The 5262-nt window shown below is 46.7% G+C and overlaps 1 pseudogene; it reads left to right on the top strand.

Moving 5' to 3' along the window:
- The first annotated feature begins 1800 nt into the window (after positions 1-1800).
- On the top strand, positions 1801-4009 carry LOC129074135 (keratin, type I cytoskeletal 18-like; annotated as a pseudogene).
- The last annotated feature ends 1253 nt before the right edge of the window (positions 4010-5262 follow it).

Genomic DNA, 5262 nt, shown 5'->3' with positions numbered 1-5262 from the left:
CTACACACAGCCCAGGGTACCGTGGAAATCCAAAAAACTTCTTGACCAGAACCCCACTATTTCCTGACCATCTGACTTGACCTTTCTAATCTCAGATCCTGAGTGGGTAAAATAGAGGTAAAAAATACCTCCCTGGAAGGTATGCCAGAGGCATACAACCTGCAGTAGGTGCTCAGGGGATGTCTCACTTTAAGGTCCACCCAGTCAGTCTCTACTTTCTCTGGAACTTTCTCCTGGTTCACCCAGCCACACAGGGCAACTAATTGCTTTCAAACCTTCTGTTGCATGCACAATAAAGATCAATCCATTTCTAACTGGAAGCTTTCAACCATTTTCAATGATGTTGGTGTCTGGTCTCTTCAACTCAGTTTTAGACCTAACGCAGGCCACGAACATTGTCCTCTCCTGATGTCCCCACGGAGCCTATGTGCAATGGCATCAACCACGGCAGCAGCATTTCCTGAGCACACCCCACTTGCCAGGAACTGTTGGAAGCATGTTAAGTACATTATCTTGTTTAATCCTGACAGCAAGGCCACAGAGTGGGCCCCGTTATTATCTCCACATTACAGACCAGGAAACTGAGGTGCGCGGTGGTTGCGGAACCACCCAGGGTCACAGCTCTGCAGCAGTGGATCAAAGAGTCAAACCCAGATTCATCTGACTCCATAGCCAGCCCTCTTAATCGCTGCACTATGCTGCCTTTTATCCATATAAGCACTCAAAAAATATTTACTTATTGATTAATCGGTAGCCTCCACACATTAAGCTTCCAAGACTGCTTCTTTGTATGTCAGTTTGTTTTTTCCAAATGCCAACTCTACTGAACAATATATCGATCATTCCCTCTAATACTTAGTCATCTGATGATGGTGACTTACAAACTGCCAATTGCCCAGAAGGAGGATGAGAATTGGGGCTGTTAAAATGTTTTTTTAAAGAGTGAAAGTTCTTAAATGCCTCATTGTAGCACATGTATCTTTTTCTGCTTAGCATGCAGGGGAAAGGGCCATCCTGCCTGGTTACAGGGAATGATCTGAGGGCCGGGGACCCTGAGCCTGGCTGCTGAGCTCTTTCCTTCCCCTCCCCCAGCCCTAGAGCCAGCAGGCTGACAGGCATTGGTGGTATCTCAGGATAGATGCCTGTCAAGTGGTGCTCATGTTGTGACACTAGGCAATCACAATTTATTTCACAAAGAATTAACAATAAGCTTATGCAAAGGGGGAAAAAAAGATCAGAAAATTTAGGATGACAAAAGCACTTGAAGGAATTTCATTGATGGATTTTTAACTAGAAGATAGAAAAGGAAATATTTTGAAGTAAAAAATAAACACATAGGAGTAGAATCCCTAGATCTAGAATATTCACTTCCTCCCCACTGCGACAGGCAAGAAATTCCTGTTCTTCTAAGGCCCTGGTGAAACCTCACTTCCTCCAGGAAACCCTCCAGATTTCTGAACCAGAAAGCATGACTCAGTCCTCTGGGCCCTCTCTCGATGTAACTCCCCTTCCCTGAAGGCACATAATATTTCCACCTTAACTCAGACTTCCTGCTGAGCTTATCCTGTTTGTTCTATTGGGTTGTAACATCTTTCAGAGATAAGGCAGCAGAATTGCCTATGTTCAGTAGGCATATGCCTATGTGGTATTTTGCACATAGTACTTACTGCTCAATAAATAAAATGTGTGTGTTTGCATGCACGCAGGCACACACGCGTGGATGAGCATTGGTGCCCAGTGTCCTAAGGGTAAAACATCAGTAAATAGCCCACCTCAAAGGAGGAATGTATTTGCCCGTGCATGGGAGAAGAAGAAACACTCAAGCCCCCAGAGGCCTCTCTCTCTGTTCAGTTCTGCATGGCCAGTTCAGAAACCTCACCCAGAAGGTGAGTCCCTCATCTCATCTGCACCCTGTTTCCCCCATCTCTCCTCTCTGACACCAATGTCAAGTTTTGCATGAAAAGCGTTTCGCTTGTACCTAGCTCTTTGGCCCTACTATATAAATAGAATACCATTTTGTTCTAGAAATTGAAATTAGAGAACTAAAAGCAGTCTATTATATTAGTAACCAAAAGCACGAAAGCAAGTTGTGGGGAAAGAGCTGCTAAGAGTATAGGCGTGAGCCAAACAGCCTGGTTTCAAATTCTAGCTTTGCTCTCCCTAAGGTGTATGAATGTCAGCAAGTCACTGGGTTACTTCCTCTATGAAATAGGGATAGTAACACCTGCCTCTGGGGATTCTTAGGGATTTATGAGATGCTGTTCAGAAAGCCCTGAGCACAGTGTCAGCCTCCTAGTGAGCGCTCAGTAAAGAAATCAGATGACACTGGTGGGAAGCAGGAGGTTGGTCCCACACAATGACACCTCCATGTCACATTTTGGGCTATCCCACTTCTCCGGTCCTCAGTTGTTCTAGCCAGCTACCTGAGCAAGATGCTTCCTTGTCCTTTCCCCTTCTAAATAACTATGAATCAGGCATAGATATCAGGGAATGCATGGCATAGGAGACAAGAGCATCGTCCAGAGGCAGACAACCCAAATGCAAATTCTGGTGCCATCATTTCCAGCATTGTGGCCTTGAGCAAAGTAGTTAAGTCTTCTTAGCTTTAGTTGCCTCATCTGTGAAAGAAAATAATACCTTTATAGCCTTTATGAATCCAGGAGCCCAAGTGATCCAGCCCTATTTAGCAGCCAAAAATTATGAGAGATTGCTGCTTGAACCTGAGTCTCAGCTCCTCACCTTCCTCCCTGAACAACAGGAGCTTCGGCACCTGCTCCAGCTTCTCCACAAACTCCTTGCAGTCACCCAGCAACCAGGCCTGGCCAGCCAGCAGTGCGGCCACCATTTATGCGGGCACTGGGGGCATGGGATCTCCATGTCCCACTTCACCAGCCAGGGGGGTGGCTTGAAATCCAGGGGCCTGGCTACTGGGATGGTGGGGCACGGGGCCCTGGCAAGCATAGGGGGCATCCAGAGCTCAAAGAAGACTATGCAATGCTCGAATGGCTGCCTAGCCTCCTACCTGGAGAAGATGAGAAGCCTGGAGGCTGATAATTGGAGACTGGAGAGCAAAATCTGGGAACACTGGGTCAGATACTGGGCTGTTATTTCAAGACCATTGAGGACCTGAGGGCTCAGATCTTTGCAAGTTCTGTGGACAATGCCTGTATCGTTCTGCAGATTGACAATGCCTCTCTTGCTGATGATGATTTCAGAGCCGAGTATGAGATGGAGCTGGCCATGCACCAGTCTGTGGAGAATGACATCAGTGGGCTCTGAAATATCACTGATGGCACCAATATCACTAAGCTGCCGCTAGAGATGGAGATTGAGGCTCTCAAGGAGGAGCTGCTCTTCGTGCAGAAGAACCATGATGAGGAAGTAAGTAGTCTATGATTGCCAACTCTGGGTTGATTGTGGAGTTGGATGCCCCAAATCTCAGGACCTCAGCAAGGTCATGACGGACATCTGGGCCCAGTATGACAAGCTGGCTCAGAAGAACTGAGAGAAGCTAGACAAGTACTGATCCCAGCAGATGGAGGATAACACCACAGTAGTCACATCACAGATCATTGAGAGAGGAGCTGCTGAGATGATGCTCACAGAGCTGAGACGTACAGTCCTGTCCTTGAAGATCGACCTGGACTCCATGAGGAATCTGAAGACCAGTTTGGAGAAGAGCCTGAGGGAGGTGGAGACATGCTATACCATGCAGATGGAACCATGCAATGGGCTCCTGCTGCACCTGGAGTCAGAGTGGGCCAAGACCTGGGCAGAGGGGCAGCCCCAGGCCCAGGAATATAAAGCCCTGCTGAACATCAAGGTCGTTCTGGAGGCTGAGATCACCACATACCTCTGCCTGCTGGAACAAGAGGAGTAGGTCAATCTTGGTGACACTCTGGACAACACCCTCTTCATACAATCCTTCCAGAAGACCACCACCCAAAAAAGGATTGTGGATGGCAAAGTGGTGTCTGAGGTCAACGACATCAAAGTTCTGCAGAGTTAAAGAAGGGGCTAAAGGCCATTAAAAAGTCCAAAGATCATTGAACATTAAAAAAATTATTAGAAGGAAATCCATTTGTATGAGAAACTCTCAAATAATTCACAATAATTGTTTTTCAAACTACTCCCCTCTTTCACTCTTCAATCTTCTTTCCATCTCCCTAGTAGCTCTAGAGCATCTCACACAGCATAGCCATGAATATTCTTGCCAGTCTTGCCACAGGACTTTTTCCTCCTCTTTCCTATAGCCACCTCCCTTCCAGTAAGAATCCGTCTTTTTTAGGAGAGATTGGGAGGAAGAAAACTCAGAGAGAAGAGACAATTCTCGCCATCAGGAGCAGATAGGGTAGGATAGGGGGCTGGGGGCTGTGAATCTTCCCAAGTAAATAAGTTTTGTTCTGTCAATCCTAAGTGACTGTGGGAGGGTGAAATTAGATCATTGGAACTAAGCAGTCAGCCCAGTGTCTGACACGTAGGAAGTGCTTGAGATATGAGAGCCGTTACTGTTGCTGGCTGGTGAACCTGCTTTTTCCTGCAGATTTATCCCACTGCTGCCACCACACAGCCACTCTTCCCATCATTACCTCCTCTATGTGACCACCCTCCTCATTCCTGTCAATGAATTCTGCTCAGGGTTCAGTCGTATCCCATGCCTGTGCCTGGAATGCTCTCTGACACTTCCTCCTCCATGGCATCCTGGATCCTTCACCAACACTTCCTACCTCCTAGAAAAGGAAGTACTCATATTTCTGGCCCAGGCACACACACCTTTGGGTGTCTGAAAGTGCCCTTCTAGTAACTTCCAGCTGCTTCTCTATTCCCACTATTATTGCCACATGTCATCTGATCTCAGAGTGCAGCCTCTAATAGCACAAGGCTCAGTCTGTTTAACAAGCTCTATGGAACATCTGGTCTCAGACAGGGAATACTGGAGAGAGAAGTATCTGCGTGTCGGGGCCTGCGTGAGGCTCAAAGAGGAATGCAAGAGGAGCTACGGATTTGTGTTGGATATCCTATGGATAGCCCATATGGACTGGATAATTGGATGGATGGATGGATGGACAGATGAATTTGTGGGTGGACAAGCAGATGTAGATATGTTATAAAGGCAGTTGAACAGTGGACAAAAGGGCAAATATATGTAAATTTTTTCACAGAGGGATGGACCCATAAACAGATATACATATGGATGTATTGAATAATGGATGGATGCCTTCAGAGCTGCCCTCCGACTCTGTGAATCTACAATTAAATGAT

This window comes from Pteronotus mesoamericanus, unplaced genomic scaffold (genome assembly GCF_021234165.1).
Source record: "Pteronotus mesoamericanus isolate MK-2021 breed Mesoamerican mustached bat unplaced genomic scaffold, CSHL_Meso_final contig_100, whole genome shotgun sequence".
Lineage (NCBI taxonomy): Eukaryota > Metazoa > Chordata > Mammalia > Chiroptera > Mormoopidae > Pteronotus > Pteronotus mesoamericanus.
The sequence above is the reverse complement of the archived record's forward strand: the minus strand, read 5'-3'. Positions and strand labels throughout refer to the sequence as shown.